The sequence below is a fragment of the Diadema setosum genome, chromosome 21 (genome assembly GCF_964275005.1).
Source record: "Diadema setosum chromosome 21, eeDiaSeto1, whole genome shotgun sequence".
NCBI lineage: Eukaryota > Metazoa > Echinodermata > Echinoidea > Diadematoida > Diadematidae > Diadema > Diadema setosum.
This window is the reverse complement of record NC_092705.1, coordinates 30,520,828-30,542,147: the sequence shown is the minus strand read 5'-3', so window position 1 is coordinate 30,542,147 and position 21,320 is coordinate 30,520,828. Positions and strand designations below refer to the sequence as shown.

General features: G+C 37.1%; 1 protein-coding gene across 1 annotated transcript in view; it reads left to right on the top strand.

The window, feature by feature from the left end:
- The first annotated feature begins 18,643 nt into the window (after positions 1–18,643).
- Positions 18,644–21,320, top strand: part of LOC140244162 (myosin-VIIa-like) — a 65,507-nt gene continuing 62,830 nt past the window's right edge. The window contains exon 1 of the mRNA XM_072323792.1: positions 18,644–18,929. The gene's annotated coding sequence lies outside the window, so the exon portion shown is untranslated. The remainder of the gene's footprint in view (positions 18,930–21,320) is intronic.

Genomic DNA, 21,320 nt, shown 5'->3' with positions numbered 1-21,320 from the left:
ATGGCGAAGGAGTAGCATTTTGTAGCAAAATGTACAATACAGGTCAAAAAATCAAGGTCAAAGGTCAAAGAAGTCAAAGGTCAAAATTCTGTGTAGAAGTGTTGAAGCCCTCACCTAGTGCCATCACATAAAGCAAACGGAATCGAAATCGGGTTAGAAATGGCGAAGGAGTAGCATTTTGTAGCAAAATGTACAATATAGGTCAAAAAATCAAGGTCAAAGGTCAAAGAAGTCAGTTCAAAATTCTGTGTAGAAGTTTTGAAGCCCTCACCTAGTGCCATCATATAAAGCAAACGGAATCGAAATCGGGTTAGAAATGGCGAAGGAGTAGCATTTTGTAGCAAAATGTACAATATAGGTCAAAGGTCAAGGTCAAAGGTCACGACTGAAATTCTGTGTAGAAGTTTCAAAGCTCCCATGTAGTGCTATCATATAAAGCAAACAGAATCAAAATTGGCTCATAAATGACAGAGAAGTAGCAAATAGAAGATTTTGATCACACACGGACGGACACACGGACGGACGGACGGACGGACACACACACGTACGGAGCCCGTTTCATAGTCCCCTGCTCGAACTCGTTCGGCGGGGACAACAAAGCAATCCTAATAAAAGGCGGGTCCCACCATTTACATGTATTAGGATTGCTCTGTTTTGGATATATCTCAGTTGTTTCATAACCAATTTTCATCAATAAATGTTGAATCTCACTTGGAATTACATGATCTTTCATATTTCATAAGGCAGGGCTGCACACTAACTATTTTTTTTTTCTACTGGTCTGGCCTGGCTGTAAGAGAGAGTGTCAGACCAGTAGGTACCCAGTTTTTCAATTTTTTTACTGATCTATTCCTAAAAAAAAAAAAGTTATTGGTCCAACAGTGTTTTTTTTTTTTTTTTTTTTTTTTTTTTGGTCACGGATCGATCGCCAGTTTCTCATAATCTAACAAATCAAATAACAAAAAATGTTACAATCCTTTAGAGGTGCTAAAAAAAATAAATAAAAGAGAGAGAGAGAGAGAAGAATATAGAGGTCTAAACTTTTGTTAGTTGCTTTGTCTACCAGAATGCTGAAAATACAGTGAAATATATAGACAGTTCTAGACCCTATTGTGAAGGGCAAGGGTTGAGTAAAGACTAAAGGTTGACTTATGCTAGCTTGTACAATAACAATTATATTATCGAACATTGATAACAAAAATAACAAACAATGATACATCGTGTGAAGCGAAATATTGGGCCTCAAATAATCCAAGGCAAATTGATGACATCCTTTTTGTTTTACAATTTTGTTAATGCCATATACACGATATAGTGGAATGATGATGTATGACAGCATGTTCTGTATTCGAATCTGGATCTGGATCTGGATGAATACGGTGAAAAACTCTGGATATCACTCAGCACTGTGGTGTGATGTGCAGCTAATCACAACGGAGGTGACGCTGGAGCGCTTCTTTAAATGTGTCAAATTTATGAATCTGCTTTATATTACTCGGCAGATTATTCCAATCCTTCGCTGTTCTATGGAAGAAGGAGTTGGCGAGAGCAGTTGAAGAACCGTGTGAAGTAGAATAAGGGCAATTCCGTATGGGAAGGGCAAAAACAGCAAAGTTAAGTAAATGCTCAGAAATTTAAGTTTCCCGTACAGACGGATTGTTGTATTTACGGAAACAAAAAACCCTTTTCCAATAACTTTCCTCGTTTTTGTTGTACACACTTTTAAAGTTGGAAGACTATTTATTGTATTTATCTAAAATTTTACAATATTAAATGAAAATTTAAAATGAAACAACTTAAATATCTCTCTGCTTTATCCATACTTCCACATCTTTCTTCCTATATATGCTTCAACAATCACATTTAATGAAGCATTCAGTCACTCTCATTATGATATTTTTTTGAGAAATTTTCAAAATCTACTGACAAATTAACGTAATTCCGTATCCATAAAATTGAAAAAAGTTTTCTCCTGAACAAACTAATCACTGATTTTTTCTCCCCTTGTAAATTTTTTCTCTACATGTGACTCCCTGAAAACTCACAAAACATTTTGTGAAATATCTCCTTCAATTCTTCTGTAATTGTGGTAACGGAATTACATGGTAACGGAATTACACGCACATCTAATATGGAAGAGAATGACATAACCTACTTTCGTGACAATATGTATGTGAACTGTTCATGAAATAGCTTCAGGGCATTATCATTGAGCTTAACAGTGTTAGTGATTGGCAGTAAAGGAGTGAAAGTTGAAATATATGTATGGTATGATACACTGACATGGCTCAGCATAGCTGGATGCTTCTGACAGTGAGTCCTGACATCAGGGTACACGCTCGACAAGACTTCTTGTGCTGAAAGTCTCCTCCCTTCTTTCACCTTTTCTTATGTACAAGAACAACATGGAGACTTCGCTAACTGATAACTTTATAAGGTTTGCTACAGATACTCATTCTCAAATGTTAAAAATCATACTGAATTCTGAGATATCAATGAATATTTTCTTGCAAAAAAAAAGTTTCATGGTTTCATACAAAATCTAAGTATAGTGAAGAGGGACTATTGAATGGGTGTGATGCAGCATAAATTGAACAAAGATTAGAAAGAAGAGGAAGGATATAAAATTTCTGTAAAAGGAAGAGAGAGCACTGCTACTGACACAGAGAAATGAACAGGATAATTTTTGTGAGGAAAGATCAAGAATTTAAGAGAAGGATCATACACAATGTGATAGAAGTCATTATTTGACACGAGATGCCCAATGAATGTGACACCTTTGATCTTTCTGTATGAAAGGCTTTATTATCACCAAGTCGATAGTCTGACCTTTTATTGAACATGTCTTGTTTTCATCCTCAAGTCCTTTATCTTTAATGGTAAGTGTATGACTATGACCTTCTTTCATCTGTTTCTTAGATCTTTCCTCCACAGAGACATGTATTTTGATTTTCATGCCCATTTGATACAGAGCATCTGCTACGCTTTGAAATTTGTTCTTTAATCCTTTCTTTTTAAAAGGAATGAAGACAAAAACACCATTTGTGATGAACATTTACCCAGTCAGTAATTGTGATACAGCTCTAAAGTATAACATTTAGGCCTATACTTTCCTGTCATAAGAAGGTTTTAAATATTAAAGTCAATGGGCTTCTGCTTCTACCTTTACTCTTCATGTTACCATTTGCTGTACAATCCAATTTCCTTTCATACAAGTGCCATTACAGTGTATTTTATCATTTGCTTTCAGGCAGTCAAAATACAACTTACTGCGAAAGAGAAGATGCACACTTCTTGTGAGTAAATATATGGCAACACTCAGGATGAGAAAATAGACAAAGTCAAAGAAGAAAGACAGAGACAGGAAACTTGTAGGAAATTTATAGGCCGAGTCATTACAGTCAATGATCAAATCACTGTCGTGTTTCTGAAGACGTCATTTGGAAATTTTGTGTGGTCAGAAGTAAATACTAAGATTATTCACAGGTTGATTAATCTGACTCTAACACAGTGAGCTGTAGATGGATAAAAGAGGCCCTCTTTCCTTTCTATGAATTAACAGAATTTGGTGGACTCACTCTAATGGTTCAAAAAGTTGTAGTTTGTTAAATTTATTTTGTTGTATTCTATTTCATTTTAGTTTAGTTCATTTTATTTTGGTGGGCTTAAGTAGGACTTACACTGTAAGGGAATTATCAAATTATGCACTACATTATATACCAGGGGGCAACTTCAGCTATTAGTAAAATGTCACAAGTTTTTAGTGATTAATATAAGCCACAACATATAAATGATAATGACTGAGCACTGGTGCAGTACCATAATCACATAAGAATTTTTTTTTTTTTTCAATTTATGATTGATTTGTAATTTGTTATATTTGCCATTGAACCACAACTGCATCTTTTCACTTTACAAATTAAAAGTTTCAAGCATCCTTTGTGTTCATCCTTAATATTAAACATTGTGTTCAATGATGGGGCTGCACACTGTGCTCTTGCACTGTAAATTGGCACTTTATGATTTAGATTTAAAGGGGGAAGGCTAGTAACCGATCAGTGGGAATCAGTGGAAATGCTGGGAGATGATTGTTCCAATCCTTATGGGATTCATTCAAGAGTTCATTGTATATTATATCTATTGTTGTGTGAAAATGATTTGCTTCAGAATGGTCTCATATTCAAGTAATGTGCAGTTTAATGCTTCCAGGTTAGCGTCCCTGGTCAGTGACGGAGCATTAATCTGCACATTACTTGAATATGAGACCGTTCTGAAGCAAATCATTTTCACACAACAATAGATACAATGAACTCTTGAATGAATCCCATAAGGATTAGAACAATCATCTCCCAGCATTTCCACTGATTCCCATTGATCAGTTACTAGCCTTCCCCTTTAAATTCAGTATCAATCCGGACAGTTATTTATTATTTTTTTGTGCATGTGCACATAATATTTATGTACAATACTTGTAAGAAATTCACACATATTATCAATTATTGGCATATTTAGGAAGAAGAAAACATATAGAAATCTGTCTTGCATGATATAAAGAAAAGAAATACAAGAAAATCTTAGTATTGTTGACTGGATTTATAGAATTGTACTTGTGTAGGGCTTTTCTAACGTAATTCCGTTACCATGTGTCTTAGATGTCATTTACCTGCAGAGTGTGAAATTCTGAACTTGAAAGTAGACAAATTTTGATGGATGTGGTACTTAAAAGTTACGAGATCTTGATTGACTATATAGTTACAACTTCAAATCACAGTCATTAGCATGAAAATTTTATGTTTTTTGACAATAAAAACTCATTTGGCACCTATACACTTGTAGCAGTTCAAGGTCAAAGGCTAGAGAGTACTTATTTAGTGGTTATATTATAGCTAAAGGCGTAAACAATCTTTATCAAGAGTAAGACAGTTCAGAATACACGAGTACCAAGCATGTGTATTTTTTCCAGTGTATTTCAGAAGGCGTAATTCCGTTACCATTTGTGTAATTCCGTTACCACTGACTTTACAGGGAAAAAGCCTGCTGCTGGGAAAATGAAATGAAATATATGGGGTGCGGGTGACAGTGTGAGTACCTCTGCATCTTTTAAATGTATCAAGAGAAGGCAAAATAATCAATCCAGTATACAGGGTGAAAGAATATGAGCCAAAATTCTCTGATTTGTAATTCCGTTACCGTGGAATTGTCCATAATTATCAGGATGATAACTTCGGGTTGTGCATAGTTCTACCTCTCGGTGCTTGAGCAGAGCGGGGCTGATATAATCCTCAAGCTTTAAATCAATCTATACATATGGCACATGGGTTGGATTATCTTCTGCTGCTCCTCTCCTTCCAATAGCCTGTGCTAATCCCATTCCCCTCGCCCCCCCCCCCCCCAAAAAAAAAGAAAGAAATTATGCCCTGAACTGAAGTTATATCCTAAATTACATAACCAGATGAATCGCTCTGAAACAGCACACCAAATTCTATTAGTGGGACAATGCAAAGCAAGTTTCTCAACCTCGGCCTCGGCGGGTAAAAAAAAAGTTTCCAAAAAGGATAGATCTACTAGTTACATTGGACTGAAGAACGAACGAGACTGATCGTTACGAAAGAAGCCGCGCAAAATAATTGATATTATTTTCGGTTCAACAACTATCGTGTCATAACTCACCTTATTGTTAGCCGCGATTTTTGTGCCGAATATCAGCGGTTGAAGGCACCAATCTCAACCCCTGGTATTAGCGCCAAGATCGAATCTTGGCGGAGGGGCCCCGCCGCCCGGGGCCCGGGGGCGCACCGGCACCCGTCCGGAGGGCGCCGGCCAGCGTGCGCTGTGCACGTGATGGGGTTGCTGGATGCCTAGGATCCCAGATTAGTCCCACAAAGCCGTCACCAACGCGACGCCCAACGGCTCCACCATGCCAGAGAGATATTTCTCCTTGAGCTCCTGCACCACTTGCTAAGCATAATTATGCTTTTGCTATGGTCTTGGCTTAGAATGAACAATACTCAAGTAAGCCAGTCGCCCTATTGTGATCCATTATTTGCTGATGAAATTGCTTTGGTATTATTTTAGTGGAAGAAATTGCTTTGGTATATTTTAGTGGAAGAAATTGAGGGAATTACAAAATCACATCAGGGTTGCCGCAGCAACGCCACTTTGTTGTTGTTGTTGTTGTTCATAAAACAGGAATACCTAGAAAAACTCGGGTTTAAACAAAGAGGTTCTATAGAACCTCTAGGGTTTAAACCGCTTTGGGCATCACTTTTCTTTTTTCTTTTTTTCTTTTTTACGTACCCCGAAGGTGACACCACAAAAATATGGTTAATTAAAAGGAGACCTCGGGATGATTTTCAGACTGTTACATATGGACAACTATGAATCAGTTAGTACAGCGTTTCAGAATTTATAGTGATTGGGATGAAGAATAAGAATGTTTTCAAAATTTATAACAAATCATAATGAACAAGGATGATGACATGACAACCTCACTATAAGAATGCATGAGTAAGAGCTCAGGGATGCAGAACAAAAGAAGGATAAGCATGCATAAATTTTACACAGGTGGACTTTGAATTGTAATGGTATCCCATTGCTACAATTCTGAAAGGTGAGGCTCCTATGTCATCAACACTGTTCAGTGTAATTTGTTTCAGGTTTCTAGAATATTGATTTCTCTGCTCAAAGACCACAATAAATTCCACAAATCTATACATGGAACGGTGGATTTATGTACCCTGACATATGATGTGAAATTTTGAAAAATCGTCTGGAATACCTCTTTAAGCTTTTTTTCTCTCCCTCAGTGTCTGTCAGAATGGACCTATACAAGGGCATTCATCGTATCGTTAATTAATTCATGCACCTAAGGTACATCTCAAGAGCGCCATGAAGACATTTTTAACACGCTTCACTGCTCTGACCCATGATCGCCACCGCCAGCAAACCGGAAGAAGAACAAGCCGGAGATTCGAGAAATCGAGAACTATCTAGGCCCTATATGCACAGAAGAAAATAACTTACAAAAACCATGTAAAGTGAATGTGCAGTTGTGTTGTATGTTAGGAAATCATGCCTTTAAAAAAAAAAAGGCGCTTTGGAGAAGCAGGCAGTTTTTAAAAGAAAGCTAACATTTTGGCAGAATGGTTGTCATTTGTGATCTCAATATTTCACTCTTCATCCACAGCTTGATCCAGAGAAAAATGGGATGGTAATGGTATAGAGAACAGATAGGCCTGTAATGTCTTGCCATTATAGGCAAGGTCAAATGCGTGTGCGAAAATGTGCGAATCAGCAATTACCTATCTTTTGACACAAAATTTGTCATGTTCTCAGATTTTGGTGCTCCTCATCATCTGCATCTATTCACAGACATTTCCGTCTGAAAAAGGCACATCAGCGAAACAAAACTGAAATGAGGGAAACGATTTTTTTGTTAGTGACGATACAATTCACGATTAGGTGGCGGTGGTGATGATGGGATCAAAGAAAGACCTCCGTTTAGGTCCATGCTGTCAGTCAGCCAATCAACCCCAGAAAGAATAAACTGCCCCTCCTCCCCCACCCCCTCACACACATTTATTTATTTATTGTTATTATTCAATCTTTTTGAAAATTATGTCATCTTCCATGATCTGTCAAATCTTCGGGATCTGAGAGTGTTACACACGACAGGGTCGACACATCGTGTTAATGTCTTATTCAAAGTGAAAGCAAAAAAACCACATGTGATGGCACTGCCCTAAACATTGAATACACCAGCCGCTGTCAAACACACCCTGGCAAAAAAAGTGTTGTGAGATGTTTTGTTTGTTTGTTTGTTTTTTGTTGTTGAAAATTTATCATTCTTTTGTTTCATTATGGTATTACAGTGTATATATGATTGAATCATCATTGTTTTTGTATTTTATTGTATTACGGACTTGCTGACCTGCCAAAAGGCTGAGTATGGCATCTTATAAAACAAACAAACAAACTTACGAACGAACAAACAAACAGACAAACATTTTGACTTTATAAAAAGAAAAAAAATTGTCCACTGGTATTGAGGAAAGAAAATATAGTAGGCCTACTTAATTCTTACAGTTTTATTACCTCTTCACGCCCAACAAGTTGCCCAGCATGCCGCACCACGTTTTGTGGCGTGGTGTGGGGGAGCCGGAATCTATAGATCATGGTTTTAATGTGTTTATACTTTCATTTAGATGCCACTGTAACTATTGTGTTGGACATGGATGAGGAATAATGATCCACATAATGATCACAGACGTGTTGTGTATAAATCGCCTGTTGTCATGTCGTGCGATTGGTGCTGTTTACTTTGCCACACATTATTATGTGCAGTGAAACATTGCATGGACAGTATGAAATAAGACTCTAATCAAAGACTGGTGTACTATTTTTAGCTGCTGATAAGCCTATTTTACAAAAGAAATAAAAGAAAGAAGGGGAATGCGCGCCCCCTCTTTACGGAATTCCTGATACATCCGCCCCTGCATTGTGGATCAAGGCGACAATACACAACATTTATATCTGTGATATTTTCCCGGAACGCACATCTATAGAGGGAAGATGAAAATGGCTTTTATAATACAGGGTGTATGCCTGTTTATTCTAGCCCTTGCTTGGTGGATTGCAGAATGTATGGAGAGATTTGACGCTCCTGTCAACTACCAAGAATTCAAAATCAACGTTTAGATTATGTTAAGAATCATGAATAGGGGCCTATCTGGATACATGTTTCATAAATTTTCTTGTCTTATATGACTTGCAATTGTGCCGTTCGGGTCGACTCAAACAAACTCTCACAAGTGATAAGTCTTAATTGCAGAGATAAAGATACTATGAACACCTCTATAATCTAAACTCTTTAAAACGTATCAAGACTATACCGATGGACCTGTAAAGCAGTCCCAATAACTCATTTCATTTTGCCGCTCTGAACGGTTCTATAACATGGACATAATATAGTCAATAAGTACTTTATTTTTTTTTCCAAATCAATGAATCTCGCGTCCAGTTGTTTCTATTGAAATTGGTTAGCTATTTGTATCTTAGTACTGAACTTATAACTTATAATGTGTTGATTTACTTTGTCATTGATGGATGTTGTATAAACAGAACATTGTATGATTTGTGTGGAAACCTAGCTAATAAATGAAAGCACGTGGAAATGAAATGAAATGAAATGAAATGAAATGAAATGAAATAAAATGAAATTAGCAACCCGCCAATCATTGACAAAAGCTCGGTAAATAGTCATGTAAAGACAGGAGATCGTAATACTCAATGATAACAATCACAATTTTATTATGACTGTTATCAAGCCCTGATATAAACGAACGAATAACCGGTTCTTATTTTTGTCGATGTTAATTAGTTGCAACTATATCATTTTGCGGCTTCTCTTGAAGTCCATTTTTTTATCATTTTTTTTTCTTTTCATTGGCAGTCTAGCTTGCCGCCAACTTGTAAATCAGATGCAGAAATCCCGCACAAAACCATAATAAATTCAATAGATTCCTTGAAACATTTTCTTCCTCATTATGCCTATAACCTCTTGTACACATTTAACGAAAACAGTGTATAATAGGTCAAACCCACGTTGTGATTACGGTATATATATATATATATATATATATATATATATATATATGCGTATATATATATATATATATATATATATATATATATATGCGTATATATATATATATATATATATATATATATATACATGTATATATCGGAAATTCTTAAATCAATTATTGCTATGAATGAATGTTTTGAACTTTTAATTAACAAAATTACTGCTTTTGCTTCAAAGTCCCTTAATATTGACAACCTGTAATTCCATCGCTCTCAAAACCGACATTATAGGGGCCTATGCAAAAGCGCAGGCTTGAATGTTTTATGTTCGCTGGGTGTGGTTTGTGGTGTGGACAGGGAGGTGATTTAAAGTCTCACCTCCCTGGTGTGGGCATTTGTTCTTTTTTTTTGCGAGAAAACGACGAATAAAATTTATAAGGCATTCAATAAAGGTTTATGGACAAAACGGCCAATACGCGGTTCAGTCGCAACTAATTTTCACAGGTATATACTCTCTTTTTCATTTGGGGCATGAAGACAAAACAAAATTGAACGGGACCTTTCTTCGTCATATAACTATAGTTTTTTTAAACTCAGTGGCCAGGTGGCAGATACTTCACATTACTACACCCCACAACTATTAGTACAACTTTAGGGACATTACCCGAAATCCGCCACAAGACGGCGTTCTCTCTGAAGTAGTTACAGAACACACAGAAATTGGGATGTAGCGCAACAAGTGAAGTGTACAAAACAACAAGCATTTTGTAATCCACCGTTAGCCGCCGCAGACGAGCCACACACACACACACACACACACACACACACACACACACTCAATTTTTGTAGGTGTACGTACGTACACACAGTCGTCGACGTACTAACCGCCCGGCCCCTAGACTCAGCTGTTTGAAGAGGACCAGCACTACAGCGCAGCGGTACTGTGTGGCGTTGACAAGATTATTAGTGGTATCAACAGGTAAGAATTTAGTTGTCATTTGTTACAATTGTTCAAATTACACAGAATTTACTGTTGTTGTGCACCTGAAGCTGGTAGAGTGGTAGTCATCATTTCAATTCAGGGGAAACATTAGCCTTTTGGGGATCACCTCGAATCGATTTTAATTAAGTTTTGAGGATGCTACACAGCTCAGCAAAAAGGTAACCCGGCGTTTATTAGTGGCGTCGGCTTGGCCCCGTGTACACCTTTCTAAGTGTGTGTAATTGATGTGTGTGTGTGCGTGATGATGTGGCGCTGACCGTACAGGCGAGCCACCAGCGAGCAGGTCATGCTACCGTTGCTGAGGCGGTGGCGTCGTTGGAGTCAAGTAATGGTAGCGAGCAGCCAGCCGCTCCAGTACCTAGCTGGGCAGAGAAAGTCGCAGTTACATGTACAGTACGGCCTACACAGGACTGTATACTGTTCTGTAGTGTTAATACTCGAGATACTTGAAGTCTAACAGTTAATTCTTATTCAAGTTATTCCCTTAGTAATCTTTTACAGTTACACCGCCGTTCATAGCAGAACCCGTTTGGAATGCACTGTCTTCGTAGTCTTCATATTAACACGATCGTCAATCCAATGCAGCAGTTTGTGTAGCCCGACCAGAGCCGTATGTGAAGCACGGCTGGGCTTTATATAGTTACAGTTTGTGTAAAGAAAGAGAGCTTTACAAATCAAATACAACTGTACCCTTAATAGGTCCTACACGACACAGCGCTCTGCTGTCGCAGTGTATTTTTGATGGAGCTCATGAGCTACATTATTTTAATTCCTCCGCCACAAAGTGTCGCCGGATCAGACAGAAGCATTTGATTAAGTTTTATACCAGTTCCAGGGTACATCTGTACATTCACATTGGCTACCTAGAGTAAACAGTGCTAAAGGGATGGTACAGTATTGGTGGAGATGAGAACTGGGCTTTTAACTTTTTGCAAGATGCCAAGAAAACACTTTATACACAGCATACCATTTTAAGAGGAATTCAAAGTTTATTTGATGAAAATCGGGTTTGGAATGACTGAAACATCCAAAAACAAAGTAAAACAAAGCGATCGTAATAAAGTGTGGGTCCCACACTTTATTATAATCACTCTTTTTTGGGATATCTCAGCCATTTCAAAACCAATTTTCATCAAATAAATGTTGAGTTCCTCATAGAATTACATGCTCTTTCATATTTCATAAGAGGTTTCTCATTATCTCACCAAAAAAATGTTAGAAACCTGAAATTACATCTCAACCAAAACTATACAATCCCTTTAACACGGTATTGTAGGTCTAGTGTACATCAACCAAGAAGCTCTTTGCTAGAACCTACTACTGGTACTCGGTTAGCTACCGGTACTCTGTATAAACCTGCTTATCATTTTAAATAATAGACCTTGCAATGTAGGCCTAGATCTACAGGAGTACAGCTACGGTACAATGTGCTTGATTTGTTTACTATGTACAGCATGTATATATATATATATATTTTTTTTTTTTTATATGTCTTACATGGGATATTTTACTAATTGCTACTAGTACGTGGGTACTAGTTCGATTGTTTGATGATGATTATTACAAAGGTCTATTGTTCATTATGATAATTCATCTTTAGCAGAAAAATATTGTCATCATTTTCATGGTCCATTTCTACATGTACTGTGCTGAAAATAAAAACTTGCGAATATTTTTGCTTGCCTCATGTTCCAGTACCGGTAGTTGCTACCTAGATTCGATCTGCACAATTAAAACATGTGAAACTCAACTTTAATGCCCGACTGAGCACAAAAATTATTCAAAAACATCCTTGTGCTTTTACAGTTTTATATGAACATACAGCTTGTACACCTTGTATACACTTGTATCATATACAATGTATGAGTTTTTTCTGGGTGAAGAAGAAGAAGAAGAAGAAGAAAAAGCCAAAATTAGATGTAATGGAGTGTTAATAAACATGTACAGTTGTACAGTGCTCAGCGAAGCAAAAGTATCCCTTTTCAATACTGTACACTGTAATTATCTTCAGCTGTAGGTCTAGACAGTCCAATGAATCATTCCTGTATTTACAATGTACACTGTTCTACACAAAACATTAACAGAAAATCTAATTTCTTAACTATTTAAGTCTTTTCACTCTCTCTTTTTAATGTAAACTATTCTTGCAGCTCTTCACATCACCATTTTTATGAAATTGAAGAACTAAGATTGTGTGTGTGTGTGTGTGTGTGTGTTTGGACTGTCAGTATAAATGTACAACCAAACATAATCCTCTTGCATACCAGTAGTTTATAAAATCATGATAATCGTGCACAATTCTGATTCATTTTGCTGTAATAGATGTCTTAATTTACAATATAAGCAAATATTAATAGACATTTAAGTAAAAAAAAAAGAGAGAATACAATTGGACAAGTCAAATAAAGTGCATCTTATTATCAAAAAGGGATTGTACAGTACTGGTTGAGGTGGGGATTCATGTTTTGAACATTCCAAAGTGAGATAATGAGAAACCTCTTATGAAATATGAAAGAGCATGTAATTTTAAGAAGGATTCAACGTTTGTTTGATGAAAATTGGTTTTCAAATGGCTGAGATATTCAAAAAAGTGATAATAATAATGGCGACAGGCCATGCCTTTTATTAGGATCTCTTTGTTTCACCTTGTTTTTGGATATCTCGGCCATTTCAAAACCGATTTTCATCAAATAAACTTTTGATACCCCTTAGAATTGCATGCTCTTTGACATCTCATAGAGTGGTTTCTGAATATCTCACAAAATGTTAAAAGCTAAATCCTCACCTCAAACAGAACTGTACACACCCTTTAAAAGTGGATGCACAGAAAACAACATAAAACAGCTCATTCAATTTGATGAAATTCTTGATACATTAGTCAGGGCTCCACACTAACTGTTATTTTTGGTGGCACAAAGGGATACATCCGACCTTTTTTGATGGCCCGATCAGGCCACCAAATTCTTCATTTCTGAAATTTTGGTGGCCCGATGTGCGTTTTTGGTGGCCCCGGGCCACCGGGCCACTGTTAGTGTCGAACCCTGCATTAGTAAAGTATGTCAAGCTGTATGTCAAGCTGTTTTTATTGCAACTGATTTACAAATTGCCCTACACATTGTACGTACAACACATTGATATATTAAATGTGTTTTAATCAATCATTTGCAAAAGAAAACAAATTAAAGTAGTCAAGTTTTTACACTTCAGCACAGTGTATACTGCATTTATCTCATATAGATCAAAATAATATGCACCTGAAATTTCAGTCTTTTTATTGATACCACGTTTGCATACTGTCCCACTCAGTTGATGGCTTTCCAACCTCACTTGCATGTTGTATGCTTTTCTTCAAACACAAACAAGCACAAAAGGATGTTGAGGAAGGTCAATTTTCTGAAAATGACATGGCATTATTCCCGTACTCTCCCACTTTAATTTCATATAAAAAGACTTGTATAAGTAATTGGTTGCGTAGATATCAATGACCATATGAGAGCATGTCGAGTGGTCTGGGAAATGAGCATTTTGAGAAAACTGCCTTCAAAGTTTTCCTTCCGACGCAATCTTGATCAAGGGGAGGTAAGATGGTTTTCACCTCTTGACAATAGAAGGTACATTGATGACCTGCAGTTTCAAGTGTGTTTAGGGCAGAGCAAGGAGTGCCCCTCTTGGTGCCCAGGAATGGGGGGGGGGGGGGTGGGTCCAAATGGGGCCTAAATTGTGTATACATATTTTCATCTTGAAAACCCTGGATTTTCACCAAACTTGACAGGTAGCATCCCTAGGGGTAAAGGATCTCAGTTTGATCAAGTGGACACCATGCTCCTCCTGGGAGCCCCATGGGGCGCACCCACCCCCCAATTAAGGAATCGTTAAAAATCTTTTTCTCTAAAACCAGAAGTGATAGAGCTAAAATCAATACCATGAGGAACTATATTGATGACCACAGATTCAAATTTGTTTATTAAATGTCAGACCCAGGGTTGCCTCACCCCCCCCCCCCCCTTGGAGCCCGGGGATGGGGGAGGGGGGGGGGGTGGGGGAGGAGGTTCTAAAAGGGGGCCTTAATTGTGCTTAATCGATATTGTCATCTTCTTGAGAATGCGTGGTCAAATTTTCACCAAACTTGGCACGTATTAACACTTGGGTGATAAAGAGTATATACCGGTACTGTATTTGTAAAAATGAGCATGATTCCCCGGTTGGGGGGGGGGGGGGGGGGGGGTGGGGGACACAGACAAAACCCCAAAATTAAAGAATCTTTTCTAAGATTGTATTAAAAAATTAAAAGCTATTGGAGTGCTACTGTATGTGCACTGCATGGAAGGTGGACTTGCAATACTTAGGTGAGCGTGAGACCCCCAGGTCTCTTGTATTTTCTTATATATTGTTGTCCACACATGATCATAACCTCTAGTAGTCTCCTCATCCTGCGGTTCCAAAACCAGCATTTTTTACATTTTCTGCATTGATTGTCCGATTTTCCTCAAACTTTCACTGATACTGTATGTTCTGTTCTAATAATGTTGCTGCTTTCGCTCAATCCACATTTCTCTTGGGGTTTGGGTTCCTTTAATTGCCCAGTTCACCCATATCTCAGTTGTTGTTAACCTTTACACTTTGCCAACAATTTATGTAAGCTGTATAATGTCAGTTTGTGAATAAGAGTAAACTGTAAGCAAATAATTACACGATGACAATCAAAGATTATGCCCTTTCAATTATAGCAAATATTATCTTGCTCAAGTGTTGAAATGCTACAAGTTAATCAAAGAGGAGATTGTACTTCAGACTAGACTTTTTATAAGCACTGTATTCCCCCAAAGTTTGTCGTTAAAATGTACCTCATTGTAAACACACACCTGTAGAAGGAATGTTGATTGTTATGTGGCATGGTATGGTAGAATACAATAAAGAAATTATAATATTGCTTGCAGGGTGCTACTCTACTGTTTTTTTTTTTTTTTTACAACTTGCCAAATCAGGCAAGCAGATTTTCAAATTGTTGCAGAACACATGCCTGAATATGAATTGTACTTGGCTCAAAAGAAAGTCCCAAATTAAAATGTTTATGAACATCACTTCTAAGTCAAGAGCTTCCTGAAAATAAAACACAATCATTTGAATGAACAGCACACATTGTCTTGTACATTTTGACATTGGAGTAAAAACTTGGTTCAATCAAGTATTGGTGTTGCAATGCAGTGGGGCTTTTTTTTTTTTTTACGTATTGGAAAGTTGCTGAAATGGATTGAAATTTTGTTGTCCATCACTATTAAAACACTCATTAATATGTATCTCTGGGCTTCTGTATGGCTGACTTTGTGGGCTTGGGGAACTTTGCTTGTCCAATTAGGGCAAGTATTCTTTCTTCTTATTGTTCCAAAATACTTGCCTGAATTTGATTTTCACTTGCCCTGGGCAAACAGGCAAGTGCTTAAAGGACAAGTTCACCCTCATAGACATGTTGGTTGAGTGAATGCAGCAATATTAGTAGAACACATCAGTGAGAGTTTGAGCAAACTCGGACAATCCGTTCAAAAGTTATGATTTTTTGAAGTTTCTGCTCAGTAATGGCTGGATGAAAAGACTAAGTAGCTTGTGATGTCACATGAGTACAATGATATAAAGAAAGAATAAAGAAAATTCAACATATATATTTCCATTTTTCTCGCATTACAAGAGAACACTCGACTTCTCTCTTTCAGAAGGCAGGGGGAATAATATTACCCTTAACATACGTCAGTAGCAAGTCGAAGAATGTGCACTTTATTCAAAAAGTAAAGTTTTGTGAAATTCTCGTTTTATTTTCCTTTGCTAATAGTTGTACGCATGTGACGTCATACACTGTAGTAGTCTTCTCTTCCTGCAGTGACTGCGCAGATACTTAAAATATTCGTAACTTTTGAACGGATTGTCCAATTTTCCTCAAACTTTCCCTAATGTGTTCTACTAATATTGCTGCATTCTCTCAATCCTTTTATGTATATGAAGATGGACTTGTCCTTTATGTACAAACTGTACCTTGCTCTTGTATTGTTCAAAGTACCTCGACAGATTCAGTTTTAGTACTACATGTACATTATATAAGTGTATTCATGTGGTACATTTTGCTGTATTTTGTTGAAATTGCGAATTTTGAAAGTCAACTGATATTTGCCAAATTACAAACTCACAAACATTTTGCCACTATTTTGTACCAGTTGCAGGATGTGTTGTGATACAGTGTACAACCCCCTGAACTAAAAATTATGTATCAAAATGTGATAATTCAAACTTTTTTCAGTTAACTGCTCCCAGTGGTAAACAGTGGCCTTAACATACATTGTACACCTGTCACTCCCATTAGACCATTACTTGATTAACGGAGTCATGTGATCGCACACCTCTTTGCATTTGCAAGGTTTATCAGCAAAATGGTGTTTGCCTGTCCGTCTCTGAACATTGTACCATTGCAGTAAACCTTTAACCAACTTTGATAAAGGGATCATTTAGTTTTGGTTGGGACCAAACTTCAGGTTTCTAACATTTTTTGTTTTGTTTTTTTGTTTTGTTTTTGTGAGGTAATGGAAAACCTCTTACAGAATGTGAAAGAGCATGTAACTCCATGAGAAATTCAATGTTTGTTTGATGAAAATTGGTTTGAAATGGCTGAGATATTCAAAACAGTGCGATTGTAATAAAAGGTGGGACCCAACTTTTATTAGGATCACTTTGTTTTACTTTGTTTTTGGATGTTTTGGCTATTCCCAAATAATAATCAAATAAACTTACCCTGTTAATAATAGAAGGGTGTGCTGAGCTGTACTATTTCATAAAGTGATTTCGTGGTATCTCGCAAAAAGTTAAAAGCCCAATCCTCATCTCCACCAATGCTATACCATCCCTTTAAAAGATCTTTAAATCATCTACGAGATGATATCTGGGAGAGGGTCCACTCTGAATTACCCCATCTCCATGATCTCTTAAAGTACAAAAAAAAAAATACTTAAAATACTTAAAAATACTTAAAAGTTAGCTAAGAAATACATGAAAAGAAAGTTTGCATGACATTTAGAAAAATGACATTTTGTATATTAGTTAAAAAAAAAAATTGGAGCTGTCATCAGTGGAATCAAATAGATTGTGATAATAATGGACAGATGCAAAAACTCTGATAATGTTATAGTCCAGTACTGCATGACGATGATGATAAATGATAATCAGAATTTAGAGAATCGATAGTGTGATTTTATCATTCCATTGTATTCATTTTTACACCTATTCACACCATTTTGATAATGATAATGACTTCAACATCATGATAACTTCTACTTAAAAACTATCAACAATAGATATTGTCATCACATCAATAATGTACCAAGACCCATTACCGGTAGTCTCTATTAATTATTGAGTGTCAATCACTTTTTTATCCCCAACTGGCTGTGCGTCCCTCCTCTACAGCTGTATGTCTCGTGCAGAGCATTATAGAACCCATTAAGTATTCTGTTCCATAGATAATTCACTTTGCCTGATCGATGCTGTCATCACAGCAAATCAAACATTAAATGACGAGAACAAGAGGGAAGGTTTTGCTTCGATCACGATTGTCCCGAATGGAGTAAACACTGGAGTCAAATACAGGGCCTGGACTAGGAGACTACACCCTCACACCCTTACAAGCCCACTGGACTGTGCCCAGTGTACTGTGAGTCACAGGTATTTGTGTTGTGCCCCTATCTATTGTTACCAAGAATTCCTGTCTATTGTTGTGAGCTCCCTAGCTCTCATTACATACACACACACACACACACACACACACACACACACACACACAGACATAGAAACACACACACACAATCTTGGGTGTTACTAGTACCTCCCTTCTCAGTGGGCGAAGTCCCAAACTGAAGTGTATTCGGGGTATGGTATCTCAATGCATGGATGCTCGTTCCGCTCATTGAAATATACTGCAAGAAGAGGGGTAAAAAAAAGCTATGTTTAATAAGGGGTGGCTCAACGTTGCTCGTCTATGAGGACACACTCTATTCGAGAGAGATAGATAGAGGCGTGTGTCTTCTTACGTGAAACCTGCCGTGAGGACGAACTTGTATTGTGTTATCAGTGCATTGGTTCAGAGTGTAACCGGCGTTCGGCATGTTTTTTCCCTCCCGAGAGAGTAATACCATGCAAGACCACTGACTGCTGTGTGAGCATAGGCGGCTTAAAAAACATTCTTTGCCACATAGGCATAATCAGGCGGAAAGTGGCTCTACCACTCCATTCGTTGGCCGACAACTGCAGAGTGTTTTGATGGTCGGTGGTGAGGTTAATTAGATAAACCCTGGATCCAATTAAAGTGAGTGTCTGGCTTCTGTTTTTATTCCTTTTTCACTTCCCGTCTCTTGGTAGTTTACAATCAGTCTCATATCTTCCATGATGAATACAAATACTGTATGATGTGGGGCATTACTTGATCTTTCCAGTCTGCCTGTAATGGGACATTACAATATATTTCTTTTACAATGTAAATTCATTTTAATCATTTAACTTGATGTGAATGTCCTCTTCCACTTGGAATAAAGGCTTTGCATGTTGTGGATTTGTGGGAGAAAATCCCCGGACTTTGTAAAATTCATTGAAGTACTTACACAACGAGATTGAGGATGGCTCATATAAAATTATGTTTTAAAAAATGCAACATACACACTATGTCAGTACTTCTAACAGGATGAAGAAATTTTCTACCAATTTACATCTTGTGGGTGCAAAAACAAAGTTTCAAAAGTTTTTGATGCTAAGGTATTAAAGGTACTAGCCCACATTTGCAAACCCACGAAAATCAAAACTGCATAAAACAGGTCCAATATGACTTCAGATACAAGTTATAACAGTAACATACCTCACCTGTCGCTGTTTGTCTATACCATTCGATAAAAGAGAGAAAATCATCGTTTTAAAATCAATTTTCAAACCGGGTCAACCCGACCCAAAATTGAATTACGAGCGCGGGCTATAGCTACGTACATTGTACATGTAACACGTACGTGGACCGGAGCTAGCGAGCGTTATACGCATGCATACGGATTACGGTGCATTTTCATTTATTTTTATGAAAGTAATGGACTAATTGGAACGAAATTTTGCACAGGTGTTACTGCAATCATACCCAAACTCCATGCTAACTATGAGACCAATTGCTGCAGGTTTACAAATGTGGGCTAATACCTTTAAAGTTGCAGGTTTGTAGAGTTGTTATACATGTTGTAATTTCAGTGTTTTGTTTATTAAGTGAGCTATTAATTTTCTGCTATGGTTGGAAAAATTAGTAGGGATTGAGCATATTGTGATGGGGGGGGGGGGGGGGAGAGATGCACTGTAGATGGGGCATCTAAAAAAAGAAAAAAAATCCTGTGCATGAGTATAATAAATGCCTGATGTACTGCAACTTATGATGCATTGAATTCAGTGTTGTTATTTGACATTTGCATGATAACCAGACCCTAAACACTCCACAAACTGTTTACCCCATGACCACTATCTAGCATTGCACATAATGTTAAATACCTACATGTGTTTCCCTGTCTCTTCCAAATTATTAGAAAAGTGCTAAAGCGTGTGTATTGAAAAATATATGTAATTACTGTAAGTATATACACGTTGCATTTGAGTAATGGACTAAATGGTTATTTAAAGAGTCTTTCCATTTGTTTTTTATCTTGCTAAACCCATTGGAAGGGTATAAAATCTAATATTTCACACATCGGTTTCTAATACTACTAGTATTGTAATTGTACAAAGTTTCTTGGACTGGATATGACCTGTAAATGTTTGGGATGGTTTGATGACTTTGATAAAATTGTATGTGAGTGAGTGTGCATGCTACAAATGTATTGAAGAGAAATGTACACGGGGATGTTTGTTATGTGATTGATATCATCCTCAGCAGACAGAGAAATATTGCAGAAACCAGTTTGTAAAGTAGACAACGCAACAAAGCAGAATGAAAACATTAGTCTTGTGAGGTGATGTTGAAGTAATGATGTTATTATTCCATTACTTCAACCCCTTCGATTTTTTTCCCACATTTCAGAGGCATACCCCATCACTAATAGTGGATTTGATCTATTTTGTAAGCTGCTGCCCGATATAGTTTGATTAATTGTCACATGTTTTTTTTTTTTTTCTTATATTATTATTTTATACCACAGGCTGATGATGTTACAGTAGGTGATATTGTAGGGGTATTATTCCCTAGGGAGGACACAGTACTAAAAGCTGGGATATTTACAACTTAATGAACCATACAGGGCTCCTACTTAATAAATGGCTGACGGCGAACGTTATTGATTTAGAAACCTCCCTGTCATCAGTTTTTTATATCATTTGGATATTGGACTGAATACTGCATACCATGTACACAAAAAAAGAACATGAAAAAAACAAAAAACAGACATGGTTGTGCAATGGAACATTGGAATAATATGCATAGGAAGAATTTGATTGCAAAACAAGGTACATATGTGACCCGCTACAACAAAATGGTCCTAAAGTCGCGCACGGTCGAAGCCGTGAAAATTGAGTTTGAAGTCAGAGCATCAAAATTGGTCAAAACTTACGATTTTCTGAATTTGACATATCATTAGAGTCTGACATGTCTTCTATCATCTGTCGAAATTTTGAAGCAAAATGATGAAAGGAAAGACCAAAAAATAGCGTTTTTCTGTGCCATGTTTTTTGGCGTTTCAAC